The sequence below is a fragment of the Coturnix japonica genome, chromosome 1 (genome assembly GCF_054131305.1).
Source record: "Coturnix japonica strain WE chromosome 1, WE-NBRP24, whole genome shotgun sequence".
In the NCBI taxonomy this organism is placed as follows: domain Eukaryota; kingdom Metazoa; phylum Chordata; class Aves; order Galliformes; family Phasianidae; genus Coturnix; species Coturnix japonica.
In genome coordinates this window covers 137,153,658-137,170,951 of record NC_140663.1, presented here as the reverse complement: position 1 = coordinate 137,170,951, position 17,294 = coordinate 137,153,658, and the positions used below count along the sequence as shown (strand labels likewise).

General features: G+C 38.6%; 1 long non-coding RNA gene across 3 annotated transcripts in view; it reads right to left on the bottom strand.

Annotated features, from left to right (window-relative positions):
- LOC146762744 (uncharacterized) overlaps nt 1–17,294 on the bottom strand; it is a 62,249-nt gene that overhangs the window by 38,644 nt on the left and 6,311 nt on the right. The window contains exon 1 of one of the 3 annotated variants that reach the window (XR_014948240.1): nt 3,731–3,893. The exons of the other annotated variants lie outside the window; for them this stretch is intronic. This is a non-coding gene — a long non-coding RNA (uncharacterized LOC146762744). Of the gene's footprint in view, nt 1–3,730; nt 3,894–17,294 lie in introns of those variants that run through there. 3 annotated transcript variants of the gene reach the window in all.

The following is a 17,294-nucleotide window of genomic DNA, read 5'->3' as shown; positions in this document are numbered from 1 at the left end:
GCCGCAAGCAACAGGTCATCCATATAGTGAGCAACTCGACAAGCAGGTAGCATTGCTCGGACTGGCTCAATTAGCTTGCCCACAACAAGTTGGCAAATTGTGGGGGAGCATGCCATACCCTGAGGGAGTACCTTCCAATGGTACCTCTCAGCAGGCCCTTGGTTATTAACGGTGGGTACAGTAAAGGCAAAGGCCTCTCGATCCTGGACTGCCAAAGGAATGGAAAAGAAACAATCTTTAAGATCGATAACCACCAAAGGCCAACCCTCAGGTACAGCTGATAGTAGAGGGCTGCCCTGCTGCACCGGACCAAAGAGGATGAGCTGAGCGTTAACCATGCGGAGGTCATGTAACAGCCGAAACGAGCCTGATGATTTTCGAATGACAAAAACAGGAGTGTTCCAAGAACTAAGAGAGGGTTCCAAATGACCTAAAAGGAGTTCTCGTGAAACCAACTCCTTGAGCGCTGTTAATTTTTTATAAGGAAGAGGCCACTGATCTACCCAAACAGGACGAGCATCCTGCTTCCAGCGCAAAGGAATGGCGTGTTTTATTGCCAATTGGTAGACAGTGGCCCTTACCATAAATTTGTCATGCGAACCCCTAAGGCGTCAAGGAAGTCTCGGCCCAAAATTGTGCCTGGAACAGACCCAATCATAGGTTCGATCAGTACAGGTTTGTCTATGGAGTCATCCCTATTGACAAGGGCGATTTCCACCTGTTCCGCTGACTCGCCAGCTGACACTGTACCTCCAACCCCAGAGATGGAATTCATCAAGGCAAGAACCGGCCAAGCTGGTGGCCAGTCCCTTTCTGCTATTACCGTAACATCCGCTCCGGAATCAAGCAGGGCGGTGATAAGGATGGAGCGAGGAATCTTTTTATAAGGCAATTGTCCCATATATGTCAAGATTATCTTGACTATGGGGCGCTTGCTGAGGTCCATAGTTAGCGCCACTGTGGGCGAGAGGTCTGGCCTCTCCCCCTGAACGAATTCGATGGGATGGTAGGCCCAACTGCTTGATTGTGGGAGGGACCCAGGGCCTGAGGTGCCCTCCCAAAATCGTTTCCCTGCGGCATGATAACATATTTCCGGCACTGTCGGGCCTCATGACCCAGCTTGCCACAGGCCTGGCACTTTTCTCTACTCCTATGCCCCTCTTCTTTAGCTGTACACTGCGTCTTGTAATGGCCAGTCTGGCCACACTTAAAGCAAGGGCCATTTTTTCGATCATTTTGTATGGCCATAACAGAAAGCCATGCGCTTGCTAGCCCTTCACTGGACAACGGCGTTGTTTGTTGTTTGTCCAGTACATACTTAATAATTTCACCAGGAGTCTCAAGATCTTCAGGAGCCGCTCGAATGATATCCTTAATCTCTTTATGAGCCTTTTGCTTCAGGCAATCCTTTATAACAGAAGTCAGCGCTTCCTTAGGCAGTTCCGATCCTTCTACTGCCCGTATCAATCGATTGGCAAACTCAGAGAATGACTCTGAGGGACCCTGCATAATCTCTGACCACGGGGCTACAGGCTCTGCTTTTCTTATAAAGCGTATAAAAGCAGAGGTAGCCGCCCCCGTGGTGGCAAGCAGCTCTCCTGGGCGGAGGTCCCTAAGCTGCCTCTCTGCAGATCCAGCCAAATCCGCAGATGAACCTGAAAGCCTCATTAAATCAGTTTTTGGATCTCCCTCCTTCCCATTTGCTGGATGCTGTGGATCGCGAGCAGCCTGTGCTAAAACAGCTTTGAGTTGTATTATCCACTCCTCCTTCCACACAGTAAACTGTACTGGTTCGAGGGCTACTCTCATAAGGCTTTCAATATCATATGGGAGTAGGGGACCTGGGGCTACGAGAGCCTCAAAGGCACTCATTGTCATCGGGGATCTCAATCCCTTTTTGTCAATCGCCTCTATAAACCGAGCAACTGCTTTTGCTTCCAAAGGTACCCAAACCGGTCCCTCCTGTTTGACTACAATTGGGAACACCGCCCAGTCCCGCTCCTTGAGCCCCACCTCTCGCATTGTATCGCAAATGTCAGTCCAATCAGTGGGCTTACGCGATATCTCTCGCTCCTCCCACTTCTCCCCCCTCCTCCGGGGAACCACGACCGACTGGGTGGGGACAGGCAATTCCTTCCGTTCCTCCCCTTTCTCCTCCCCCTTCGCGGGAGACGAAACCGACGGGGTGAAGGCAGACAGTACCTTTTGTTCCTCCCCTTTCTCCTCCCCCTCCTCGGGAGGCGAAACCAAAGGGGTAGGGGCAGGCAGTACCTTTCGTTCCTCCCCTTTCGCGGGATGAGGTCCCTCCTCCGGGGCCGGGTCTAGGGGTGGCTTAACGCCTCCACGGCGCGCCTCCCCCCATGACTCTCCCTCCCTCGGACAGGACCCACCCCCCTCAGGTGAACGAAAGCTCTGCAAACAGGGGTATAGGCGGGGATAATATGGCGGCGCCTCCCCAGATGAGGCAACTTCCGCCATCCCTTCGGGAGTTGTTTCGGGCGCCGCCATGGCCATTGTGAAAACGGCCGGCGTGGTCGGCGCCATCTTGGGTACGGAGTCGCCGCAAGGGAGCGGTTCCTCCGTACCCTCCGGGACCCCAGACGTCCCGGAACCCACCCCAAAAACCCCATTCGCGACTGCCTGGATCCTTTTCTCCTCCTTAGCCGCTTTAAGCGCACCCAGGACCAAAACCCAGGTTTTTAACTCCTCCGCCTTATAATCGTTTGTTGCTCTTAGGAGCAGGGCAGCGGTGAAAGATTCCCACCGCTCCGAATCGAGCAAATTACAAGGGGAGGGTGAAAGCTCCGCTTCCTGCAAAAAAGTAATAACGGCAACAATCTCCTTCTTAGAAGGAGCATTCCTACCGCAGTGGGTTTTACAAACCCGTAATAGTACCTTTGTGACGGAATCCATGTTTTTTCTGGTGCTCGACACCGTACGTCCACGCACCCTTTGTATATATACCCGGGCCCAAAGTCCCACGGTCTTCCACGGTCTTACCGCAGGATAATCAGTAGCTGCAGTCAATATATCGCCCCTCCGGCGCTTCCACGGGATCTAACCGTAGGATTCGCGTCCGTCTCGCGGTTAGCCGTCGCACACTCACTCTCAGGACATCCTCACACGGGGCACCAATTGTTGCCTTGTGTAAGGTAACCTAAAGAACTACGTCCATCATTGAGAATGTGCATCTGACGGCCCCATGACCAAGTTACACGCTGATCACACCAATATGGTGAGCTGTAAAATGGCGTTTAATGAACCGTGTGAGACCCTTATATAGGGCTCCAATTTCAGCCTCATACATATACATTACCGAGCACGGGGAGGCCTATCGCGTTACATCCCGTGAGTTCGTGCCGCCTAATACATCAAGATACTCCACAAGTAAAAATGACACCTTTATACTGTACTACATCACCAAATATTTTTTTCTCTGTATATTCAATTCCAAAAAAAAAAAAAAAAAAAAAAAGAGAAAGTATTATTTGCAATGTAGTAAAATGGGAAAGATATATACTTCTGATGCACTCACACCACTCCTATTTAGTTTAAATGTTGCTGTTTCTTCTTCATAAGTGCCACAAACTCAATTTCACTTGTCCCAGAGAAGCTAAAAAACAGTTTACTGCTTTCTGTTTATTCTGAAGATTTAAAAGAACAACAACAACAACAAAAAACAAACAAACAAACAAAAAAACCAAACCAGAAAACAATAAAATTATCTTACCATTTCCCAAGATTAGAAAACAATGCAGAACAATGCAGTATGTCATTGGAATACAAAATAATAAAAGAGTAATAATAACACAGAAATGGAAATTATAGATATAGAACACTGAGATTTTTTTTCTGATAAAGCTTCAGAACTCCTAATACTACTGAACAGATCCTCGTTGCCACAGAACTTGTCACTATTCTGGAAAAACTGCAGCTGTACTTTGAGCTCCACAGACAGCTAACTTCTGACAGCTGTGAATGGTTCTTTGTAAATGTAGACTTCTCTCTTTGAATCAAAGCTGAGCTTCTGGAAAAGCTCCAAAACTCATTCACTTGTGTGGCTGAAAAACACTCTAAATGCATGCTAGGAGGTGCCATGGCGGACTAGGCATATCTTAAAGCATGCAAAATCTGCCAGTGCTCTATCTTTCCTAGTATAGAGATTGCAAGTTTTCTGTTTTGCATTTCATGTATACCTAAAACTGATGAGCTTTGGTAGCTGTAAGTAGTATCATACAGATGAGGATTAAGAAACATGGTGCAATATAGTTGTGTAATTAATGTAAAAGATAACTTTCAAGCAACTTGTTCAAGAACTAATCTCAGAAAAATTTTAGATTTTAAGAACAAAAATAACTTTTTTAGCATCATGATTTATTCGGCTGAAATAGAATTTGTTTCAGCTGCATCCTTATATATAATTATTTACTAAATCCTCATTAAAATTGATGAGTTTTCATCTGCTTTCTTTCTTGATACAGAATTAATTTCAAAAACTGTTCTTCATCCTGAATTTTCCTTTTTTAAAACTTATGTCCTTTCAGCTTATGAAAGATCATAAGCACTGAATTAATTTTCACTATTTTGAAAATGACACACAACAATTTTAGCAGTTATTGTCATACTGCCACCTCAGATATTACTTAGGCAGTATGAACACGTAGATTATTAGCCACAGTATTTATACACTGAACTTTGGATTTCAAGGACGCTTTCAAAAAGCTGTTACATGCTTAACGATTGCACTCAGTGCTTAGCTCCTTTTAAAATCCCTCTATTTTATCTAGACAGTGTCACAAAATGACATGTGACATTCCACTTGCAGTTAAACCATACATTCAACTTTTATTGTATGTAACTTACAGAATTATGAAAACATCCAAACTGCCTAAGCATACACTCCTGTCTGATACACATCTGAAAAAGATCATCTCAAAAAGCAGACTTTTCTTTACTGTTATGGAGTCAAATTAGCAGTGGAGAGTGTAAAACTCTTCCATCTAGACTTGATTACCTTGCACGTAGGTTAAGGGTCTTGAGAAACTCTTCCTTAACTTTCCTCTGTGGTTGTGCAGTATCCCATAGAAGGTAGATGAGTGAGAAGTGATGCATTATTCCTGGGTAATAAGGTGTATTCTCCAAAAAAAGACAGTTACAGATCTAGATCACAGAATGATATAATGGATTCTGAAAGCTCTTGCCCCCCAACCATGGCCTGGACTGCCACCCTCTAAAACAGGCTGCCCATAGTCTCATCCAGCCTGGCCTTGAACATCTTCAGGGATGAGGCACTTACAGCTTCTCTGGCAGCCTGTGTCACTGTCTCACTACCTCTGAGTAAAGAAATTCCTCCTAACATCTAACCTAAGTCTCCCCTCTTTTAGTTTAAAACTGCTCTCATTTGTTTTATCACCACTAGACTACGTAAAAAGCTGTTCCCCTTCCTGCTAATAAGCTCCCTTTAAAGCACTGGAAGGTCACAGTGAAGTCTCCAGGGAGTCTTCTCCTCTGCAAGCTAAACAAGCCAAACTCCCTCAACCTTTCTTCAATGGAGAGGTGCTCCAGCCCTCTGATCATCTTTCTGGCCCTCCTCTGAACCTGCTCAAACAGCTCCACATCCTTTCTGCACAGAGGGCCCCAGGCCTGGATACAGTATTCCAAATGGGTCCTCAAAAGGGCAGAGGAGAGAACAATCACCTAACTCTCCCTGTGGCTACCTCTCTTTTGACGCCATCCAGGATATCTTTGGCCTTCTGAACTGCAAGAGCACACCTGCTTGCTCATGTCCAACTTTTTGTATATCCCCCACATCCTTGAGTACATTCTCTGTGAATCCTTCTCTCAGTCTGTACTCGTAACTGGGATTGTCCCAATCCAACTGTATCACACTGGACTTGGCCTTGTTGAACCTCATTATGTTCTTGTGAGCCCACTTTTCAAGTCTGTCCATGTTCCTCAGAAAGGCATCCATTCCTTCTACAACATCAACTTTATCATGCAGCTTGGTGTCATCTGCATGCTTTCTGAGAATGAACTCAATCCCATTATCTATGTCATTGATAAAGATGTTGAAGAGCACCAGTCCCAGGTCAGAATCCCAGGGGAAACTACTCATGACTGGGTCTCCACCTGTACATATGTAGTATGTATTCCAGAAAGTATTCAGAATTTTTCATTATGTAATAACAAGCTGATTTCAAATATTACAAAGTTAGTTCAGGAAGCTATTGCTAATCCTATGCTTCACTATGCTGACTTAGTTATATACATTATATACATTATATACATTATATACATACATATACACATATACATATACATACATACATACATATATATATATTATTTCATATTTACACTGCATATAGTATGTCCACACATATATTTTGTAAAACAGGTGATCAGTTGGAAACACATAATGTCATTCAGCAAACTTCACTGGGATTTCAAACTTCTTTCATGACAATCCTTAGATTATCTGGAATTGGTTTCCATTACATGTGTACATTCAAGAGTCTGGTAGCTACAATCTTTCACTCTCCACTGAAAAAGTAATATGTGAGTATAGGGCAGAAGGAAATAAAATATCTGCACTTTTTCTTCAAGTAGTACTGAGAAGGATTCTTCGGTGGATTGCAGATTGTTCTTTCCCAGATTTTTGTAAACTCCACATTCTTTAAAAATGTATTTTAAAACTTGAAAATTGAATTGTCACTGAATCATTTCACATCATCAGTGCGGTCTACCTGGACTTCAGCAAGGCCTTTGACAATGTCACCCATAATATTCTCGTGGAGAAGCTGGCTGCCCATGGTCTGGATGGGTGTAGGTGAAGCAATGGCTGGATGGCCTAGCCCAAAGAGTTGTGGTCAGTAGAGTGGAATCCAGTTGGCAGCCAGTCATGAGCAGTACACCCCAGCGCTCAGTGCTGGGGCTGCTTCGGTTTGACATCTTCACTGATGATCTCGATGAGGGGATAGAGTGCACCCTCAGTAAGTTTGCAGATAACACCAAGCTGGGAGGGAGTGCTGATCTGCCTGAGGGAAGAAGGGCATTACAGAGGGACCTGGATAGACTGGATTGATGGGCCAAGGTTAGTGGCATGAGTTTCAGTAGGGCCAAGTGCTGGGTCCTGCATTTTGGTCACAAAACCTCCAGGCAATCCTACAGGCTCTGAGAGGCGTAGCTGTAAAGCTGCCTGATGGAAAGGAACCTTGGTGTGCAGATGGACAGACAGTTGAATATGGACCAGCAGTGTGCCCAGAGGGCCAAGAAGGCCAATGGCATCTTGGCTTGTATCAGGAATGGTGTGGTGAGCAGGACTAGGGAATCTTAGGTCACTGAAATTTTAACTTTGTAGTCAGTTGCTATCAATGAACTTAAAGAAATGTATGTCAAAACAGAGAGTAAACACCCCTGTACTCGGCACTGGTGAAGCCTCACCTTGAGTACTGTGTTCAGTTTTGGGCACCTCAGTACAAAAAGGACATGGAAGTACTGGAGCAGGTCCAGAGAAGGGCAACAAGGCTTGTGAAGGGCTTGGAAAATCAACCCTATGAGAAGAGGCTAAGGGAGCTGGGGCTGTTTAGTCTGGGGAAAAGGAAGCTAAGGGGAGACCTTCTTGCTCTCTTCCAGTATCTGAAGGGTGCTTACAGTGAGAGCGGGGCAAGTCTCTTCTCGCTAGTGACAGGTGACATAACGAGGGGAAATGGCCTCAAGTTACGCCAAGGTAAGTTTAGGCTGGATGTTAGGAAACACTTCTTTACAGAAAGGGTAGTTAAACACTGGAATAGGCTCCCCAGGGAGGTGGTTGAATTGCCATCCCAGGATGTGTTTAAGAGCCGTTTGGATGTGGTGCTCAGAGATATGATTTAGCAGAGGGTTGTTAGAGTTAGGGTACTATGGTTGGGCTGTGGTTGGACTTGATGATTTTAGAGGTCTTTTCCAAACTGATTCTATGATTCTATGATTTTATGATTTGTGAAAAATTCGCCAAAGGAAATAATGGAATTGTAAGCATTCTAGCTTCAAAAAACAATTTTTATTATTTAAATAATTGTTTTATAATAATTTATAATTAATTATAAGTAATTTATATGTAAATAGCAATTAAAATCACTGAGAAAGTCACTGCCCTTATTTGCTAAAAAAAAATTTGAAAAGGAAGTAAACTTCTATATGAATAAACTGGAACTACAAAAAGCCAATGACCGAAAAGGCATTTTGAATTGGAATGCCAAGCCTACTGCTGTTCCAATCATTTGAAAGATTAATAATTGATTAATGTAAACAATAAAAATGGATGTATAGAAAAGCTAAATGAAACTGTCAAAATATAAGATATAAAAACCTAGCCTATTAAACTCAGAACTTCCTTATGACTGTAAAGAATTGGGTTTGAATCAATTTGGAAATGCCAGTAAGTTCATGTTATCAACTCACTGGTTAAAATTTATACCTGAACATCTATATGAAACAGATAGTCTCAAAATATTTTGCTATAAAAGTGCATATTGCGAGGAATATATTTTTTACTGGAACGTTCCTTGAAAAACATATTTGGGACAGCTGAGCCAAATATTCTGCTTCTAATGATGTGTAAAAACAGTAATTTAGTATGAAATTACACTGGGTCTCAGAGACACAGATTTGAAGAGGAAAAAAAGAAAGAATACAAGGTATTAAATTAGTAGGTTTTCATACAATAAAATAAATATAGAATTTGGGGAAAAAATAAAGTAATTTCTGATATTTTATACAAAATGCAGAAACACCACCAACAGACTAACAAACTTCTGATCAGGGTAACAAGTGAGAAGTGAAGTAAAAGGCCAGTTTACAATTTTCAGCATACTGTAAGGTATCAAGGAAAAAGAGAATTATCTGGACAAAGCTCCTTGACAGTGGCTTATAGAATTGAGATGGAAAATAGTATGAGCCAGCAGTAAAGTTTTATGCAAGCCCTTCATAAAGTAGTTGCCCTTCATTGTATTTTTCAAAAACTAACTGTACCTGACAAAAACATAGAGCTAAACTAATGCTAGGTATTTCCAATATTCTCAGCATCCCCAGCCTAGTACATTGTGCTTAACACTCCCCTAACTGCATTCACATAGACATACTTCCAGAAACACTGGAAGTTTTATCTGGTCCCTGTTCTTGGGTGTTAATGAGGGATTAAGCCCACTCATGCATGTTCTCTCAAGGGAAATAGAAACAGAGCTCCAAGTTATGTGTGAGATATGTAATGGGATTAAAAGGCTTTCTTATGTTTCCTGGGCCAAGAGTGTAAACAAAAGGGACTAAATGTGCTAAGTGCAAGAACACATAATGAATGCCTATGGGACAACTTCACCCTGTAGTAAAGCTCATAAGACTTAGAAAAAATACAAAGGCTAAGAAACTTCAAGAGAGATGGGCTCAGTTATGGATTTAATTCAGGTTTCCACTTCTGAGTGGGACCTGTTGTTCCATCACCTTGACATTTTACAAAGATTGTGCTAGAAAAATACAGGTCTGAAGTTGAGGTTATGTTATTATCTGGTTAAGTTGTTGACAGAGATCCAAATAGGTATGTTGGTCATAACATCAGGGCTGAAGAGACATTTTTCGCTCCTAGAATTGATACAAGCATTATAATTGGTCCTCCTCATCCTGACTAGTACTTTCTGGTTGGTACATATATGTTGAAGGACATGGCAAGGAATGCTCATTACAAACAATGTTGTTGTGTTAGAATGTAGGTGATATATTAGTGGCATGCTGTGTGACAAAGGAAGGCTTCTGATATTCTATGCTCCAAAAACAAATGAATTATGGAAAAGTAAGTAGGCTACAAAAACAAAACAAAACAAAACAAAACAACTCAGTAATGCACTAAAGAAATACATAGCCATCGGTTATTCTAAGATTGATTGTGACTCTCTGAAGCACATTGTTTTCTTTTTGGTAGACATTAAGGGGGAATGTAAGGACAATTAACTCCTGAACAAGCTTGTCTCAAATTATAACATATCATGTAACTTTTTGATACAGACTTGTAATAGAAAACTTCCTATTAGTTTGGTCTGCCTTTGAATCTTTTGTCCCTCATATCAGTTAATTCATCTGTCTGATGATTAAGGACTTCCCATAGTCACAATCTCAGATCTCTTATCTCAGATCTCTTATGACTAAACTTAAAGAGCATAATGTATTAGTTTAGGTCTTTCATGTAAACTGTTTCTCTTAGTTTCCAGAACTGAAGTTAACAACATCCATTTTAGTGAATTCTGGCATAGCAAAAAAAACCCAGATTCTTGAACTTATGATTCTCTCATTCAATTTTCAGAACTTACTTAAACAAGACTTTGAATTATCTTAAAACATTATTTTCCCCAAGGGACTATGGGACATAGATGAAAAATAAATAAATAAATAATAGCTACCTTGACAGGATGACTCATTTCAGAAGAAAGCTTTTAACACCTGTTTAATCATTAAGTACAGAGGCAGCCCTGAGCAATTAAAGCTCCTTTAAACCAGGCTCTAGTACCTATTTCTAGTTCTTGATTTTTTATTTTATTTTATTTTATTTTATTTTATTTTATTTTATTTTATTTTATTTTATTTTATTTTATTTTATTTTATTATTTTCCAGTAAGAGCTAGTATCCTCCCATAGTGATTTCCTGACTCTTCAGGGTTAGGCGTCACAGAAGGGCTCTTTTGAAAAGAACTGTTTGGACTTAACAGTCTCCATTCCGTATACAAGTCCATGAACAAAAACACTGTTTAATTCAAGTTGTTACATAGTGTTGTACTTCTTAGGTCACTGAAGTTTTAACTTTGTAGTTAGTTGCTATCAATGAACTGATAGAAATGTATGTCAAAACAGAGAGTAAACAATAATGCTAATAATAAACATGGTGTGATGTATTTTCTCAGGTGCTAATTTATCTAATGTAAATGTCAGGTATCTGAGCAAACACTTTAAAGCATTGACACTTGGTAAATTAACAGCTTTAATTAACAGTTTTATACATGGAAACATTGAAAGTATACTACAGATACTGGAAGAGTACTGAAGGCAATAAGTAACTGGTGAGAGTGCCCAAATGCTGAGGAGAAAGTGCATGGGATTTCCAGAGGGAATTTTTTTTTTTATAATTAGTTGTGCAAATTTTATTCCTACTTTAAAAATAATAAATACATACATGAATAAACAAATATAAGGAAGATTTTAAGAGTGTCAGATTTTTATTTTATTTTATTTTATTTTATTTTATTTTATTTTATTTTATTTTATTTTATTTTATTTTATTTTATTTTATTTTTTAATATATTTTCAGTATCTTGAAACGGTTCAAATGTTCCATGTTACTGATTTGACTGTTCACTGACAATAACTTTTGCAAGGTACAACTCAGAAAGAGAAAGTAACTTGTAAGTGAGGAAGTTTAGTTTTAGTTTTTACTCTGCACATATACAGGTTATATTATCATGGCCAAGGATTTGGGCAACAGGGAGGATGTCACCCATTATGACTACTTTCAAACAGTAAATATATACGTCTCAAGCTTTTGAGATGTCCTATAAGGGTAAAAAAGGTGTCTCTGCTCACAAAGTATAGACTAGCATTTTAAGAGACTACTGTTTTCAGTAGAATAAAACAATACCAATAATGTCATAAATTGGTCCAGAATGACCAAACATTTATAGAAGTCAATGTAAGTCTATGTAAGTTGGGAAACTCTGCATGAAGACTGAAAGGACAACAAAATAGGACAACAAAAACAAAAACAAGAAAAAAAAACAGTAAAAAATAAAAATATTTTTAATAAAAATATATTTATTGTTTTTATATAAAAATATAAAATATAAAGAGTAAACAGAGAAGAAAATTTGCAAAAAAGAAAAAAAGAAAAAAAAAGAAATTGCAATGGGGCAATATCTCAAAAAAAAAAAAAAGTACTAATAATATAAAGTATATAGAACATTTCAGTTTAATAAAGATTAGATAAAAGAGACTAAAACCAGATGAAGACATATCAAAATAGTATAAGGTAAATGCAAGAACTTATTATTTTACTGTTTAACATCTATATGATAATCTGACATTGATCCATGATAAAAAGTTCTTCATAAGATAAAAATATATTTTATTACATACTAGATGTTTAAAAATGAACTCTCCATTTGAAAGATTATGCTGTAATGCATACAATGACAACAATTTTCATACCTGTGAGAGCTACAAGAATCAGAAGCTTTTTCATGGTAGAAATAGATTTCTCTGGCTAAGAATATGGACTGAAGAATCCTATCAGGCATGAGGAGAGGGGAGGGGAGGGGAGGGGAGGGGAGGGGAGGGGAGGGGAGGGGAGGGGAGGGGAGGGGAGGGGAGGGGAGGGGAGGGGAGGGGAGAGGAGAGGAGAGGAGAGGAGAGGAGAGGAGAGGAGAGGAGAGGAGAGGAGAGGAGAGGAGAGGAGAGGAGAGGAGAGGAGAGGAGAGGAGAGGAGAGGAGAGGAGAGGAGAGGAGAGGAGAGGAGAGGAGAGGAGAGGAGAGGAGAGGAGAGGAGAGGAGAGGAGAGGAGAGGAGAGGAGAGGAGAGGAGAGGAGAGGAGAGGAGAGGAGAGGAGAGGAGAGGAGAGGAGAGGAGAGGAGAGGAGAGGAGAGGAGAGGAGAGGAGAGGAGAGGAGAGACGTGATTAAAAGTACAGAAATATAAAAATCGTAGACCATACATAAATTTTCTTGTGCATTTACTGATAACAGTAGAAATACTTTTTTTAAAAAAGATATTTTATTATTATTATTATTATTTAAGTGCTTTTGGTAATAGATGCCTAGATTTTGACAAAATATCTGCCTCGTGATGAGTAGCACTGAATTTCTCATAAAGTCCTGCTTGGGTCCATAGGAATATGGATTACATAAATAGTTAATATATTGTAATCTCTTTACAGTTTTATTTCACTCTCACTCTTTTTAATATATTGTCTGAACATCCACATCAGTGGTGTGTGACATATATTTAAAGTAAACTTGAGATCTTTGAAGATGTCCATTTTGTATCATCATCTGTAGGACAGCACTTAAGATTAATTGACCATAATTTAAACATCATGGTTGGTTGCCTAGTAAGACTATTTGAAAACATTGTGCCTGCCTGCCTTTAAATAAAAATAAATAGAATGTTTCTTGTCTTTCCTATGAGAGCTGGGAAATTGTTTAAGTGCAAGGAAATAATTTAATTTAGAATTTCATCGATGCATTTCAGGAGTAGGTAGCATTTTGTAATGGAGAACAGCTTCCTAACAAAGCTGGCAGCTTGGAGACCCTATGTAGGCTTTAAAATGTTAAAAAATCTCTCAGGCAAGAAAATAGTTCATGATATAAAGACTGATAGCATTATTTATTAAACTTCTCTGTCACTGTTCAATTCAGCAATTAATTTGCAGGAAAAATTTGGATTGAAGCAATACATAAATGGACATTAAATATAACCAGTATTTTGCTATATTAAGAGTTAGATTCATTTTCCATTTACGGTACTGGAAGTGCAATTCTGAGAAACAATCTGAATTAATTCAATAAAACAGTCCATATTCAAGATGCAACATTTCAGTTAGCTGGTCTCATTTTAGTACCTCAAAGGAAGTCTGGAGATGATATTTCCTTTCAGATCTCCTCCATCTTTGGCTTTTTCTTTGGCTGCAAATTTCCAGGTAGCCAAGTAGATTTAAGCAACTTCAATCTACTCAGCTACCACTAGATTTCCAAAGGACTGACACTCTAACTCCTACTTTTTCTTTCTTCTTTAAGTTATGAGTTGTAATATGGCAATTTCACAATTATTTGATTAGAAATGTCTAATGGAGAATCCAAATGCTATCTGCAATTTCTGGGTTACATAATTGCAATATCCTTTGTGGTCTTAAGTTTTGTAGGTTGTTTGTGTTCCACAGAGAGAAATCTAGAGCTTAAACTATACGAAATCATAAATTCCACACCACTTCTATGCAGAAATAAACAGCTCATAAATAATTTTTTCCTCTGATGATTGTCCTCTTTAACAGAGAATTTGAAAAGGTGCTTGGAGTAACATAACCAGGAAAAGAATAAGACTTAATTATATTTACAGAGTACTTCGAAATTCTTAACTAAGGTGTATTACATGAGTGTCCAACATTTTGGCTTGCCTGGGGCACACTGGGAGAAGAAGAATTGTGTAGGGATGCATCTACAAAGGTTGCTCTGAAAGCAATGACTTCCATGTATTTCAATGGACAATGCAACTGATACAAAGAGCACAATAACTCTATTTGATAGAGCAAATTACAACTACAAATACTACTTTTCAATAACAAAATACTACTTTTCAACACAGTCACCAATATTCGTTATGCATTTTCATCTGGCAGGTAAGAGTCACTGCCATGATGGCATGAGGTAGGGGTAGGTGGCAACCACACTGCAAACTGTGCCACACACAAACTGTGTTTGTGGGTTAAGAGAAAATATGTTCAAATGTTATAAGAAGACCAGAAGAGACATTAAATTAATAATAATAATAATAATAAAGATTAAAAAAAAAACCAACAAAAACTGTCAAGTTAGTAAAAAGCTTAAAAAAAAAAAAAAAAGGCTTCTTCTCTAACCTCAAAATGCTTAGACTATGTGAGAAACAAACATTCAGAATCAAAACATAGAACATACAACAATGCTGGCATCTCTGAAAAAGTGTTGTTCTCCACAAAGTTGAAGCAAATGCACTCAAAATTGTAGTTTAAGGATTACTGACTGCAGTTCGGAAAAGCTTCTAAAGTACTCCTGGTTTCATTTTTCAGATAATATCAGTATAATCCAGTTTTCAGTGTTCTACATGCCATCTCTGTACATTATAGGAAATAATTTTTTAATCCTCTGAGATGTCTTTTCAGGTATCTTTCTTATTATATTTGGAAGTGTATAATATCAAAGAACCTTACATTTTTCCTGTTCTTATAGAAAATTTTGTTAGTAATTAAAAAATTACAAAAAAGCTCTCATGTTCTCCCTGGCTACTGACTTAAATGTAACAACTGTCCTACTAGAAGACCTCTTCCAAAATATTTAATAATAGCTTTCTTCTAAAAATAATTATGGAACAATTATTTTACATTACCAGTTACCTACTTAAAGATCAGATACCAGGACAATCTATCAAATTCTTGAATTATTCAACTTACCAAGATGTTACTGAGAAGTTATTCAAAATAATGTTTCTCCTTCATTCTTAAAACTTATAATTAATTACAAGACTTTGATAGCTGAAAATCCAGTTTTCTACTAACCTGTTTGAATAATTTAAACATTATAATAAATTTACCAAATAGAAAACTTTAATTGACCTAATTTTCTGAGGATTTCTTTCTGTTTTAAGTATACACAATATCAGAAAGACCACACTAAGAGCACATTAATATCTACTTTTAAAATGATTTTAAACTTAAACTTTAAACTTAATTGTACAATCATGGAAACTTTAATATGTTTTCTCCAGTAATGTTCAAGATAGCCGATGCTAACCATCATGAAGGAAGTTTAATATTGGGTTTTCTATTCATCCCGTTCATGTGGGGTGATGGAAGATGGTGAAGGGTCTAGAGGGTGAAAGATACGAGAACTGGTTGAGGTCCCTGGGTTTATTCAGCCTAGAGAAATGGAGACTGAGGTGAGACCTCATGGTGGTCTACAGCTCTTCAAAAGGGGTGTAGAGGAGCAGAACTGAATCTCCTCTCTTCTCTCTGATTACAGCAACAGGACCCAAGGGAATGGCATGGATGTGCACCAAGGCTGGTGGAGTTCAAGAAAAATTTGAACAATGTTCTCAGACAAAGGGTTTGATTTTGGGGTGGTCCTGTGTGGAACCAGAAGTTGGATTCAAAGATCCTTTTAAGTCCTCTCCAACTAGGGATATTCTATGATACTCTTCATTACTTACAGTTTCCATTAATCAGATTCCTATATGTAGGTGCATACACGGAAACCGAGTGGCAGTAATTGATGAAAATTTCCCAGTCAGAAGATAGAGAGATTACACCTTTGGTGTGAAATCCTGAACGTCATACTAATTAGCCATTACATGCAACACCAGTTCATTGTAAGGCTCTCATTTTGTTTTAGCGAATCCACTAAAAACAACAAACAGCAGTTCTCACTTCTTCTTAATTCAAAATAACATAGCTATCTTGGCTGTTTGGCAGAATGGTTAAATAATGGTTTGTTTCATAAATATCACTGTGTAAATATATCTTATATTTATTTTAAATAAAGACCAAATTATCTGATTAAGAGTCATCCTACTATTTATCCTCATTCAGTAATACATATCTATAAATGCTTGAAACAAACATATATTATGTTTCTATCTTACATATATATCCTTTAAGTAAAGGTAGAAATTTGTATGACTTGATTGAATATCTAAAATTCAATGTGAGATTTTAGTGTAATCTCTACTTTGTATAAACTACTGTCTGTACAGATAGGTTGTCTTAAATAACACTGCCAAATTAAAGTAAAACCTAACCAACCAACCAACCAAACAAACCAACAACTATCAAAACAAAACAAACAAATAAACTGTAAAAAAGCTGCAACTAAAAATCTGATTATACTCAGGAAAATTATTATATATATTATTTTTTCCCATATATATATATATATATATATATATATATATATGAATGATAAAGTTAAGCACCTAAGCAACATGTAGTCATGCAGGAATAAGTTTGTTTACAAAAATGCATATCACCCTACCTGTCATTCACTGATACTGCTAAAATTCATGTTGGGTCCCTTCGTGTGTCTCAAAGAACTTCATTCCTCATCACTTTACATGTTTAGTTTCTTTTTTCCCTAGAAATCAGGAATCATATTATTGTTCTTTCTACTGACTGTTTCAGTTGTCTAGTTCACACATAGAATCATAGAATCATAGAATATCCTGAGTTGGACTGAACTGCAAAGGATCATTAAGTCCAAATACTGCCTACACACAGGAGCACTCAAAAATCAGACCACATGACTATGGATCTAACTTTCCTTGCTTGTTTTGCTTGTAAGAACCAGTCCAACAGAAATTTTTGAGGGATACCTAAATGCCCCAGAATGAGAAGTCTATATGCCTGTACACTCATCGTATTAAAATTTCTGCTAATTAATCTGGAGTATGAATGTGAATCCAGCTTTTCTTATACATCACTTAGTCCATACCACATCCTACTGAAACAGCTGAAAGCATTGCTAGAATTTTTTAGAGAATGGA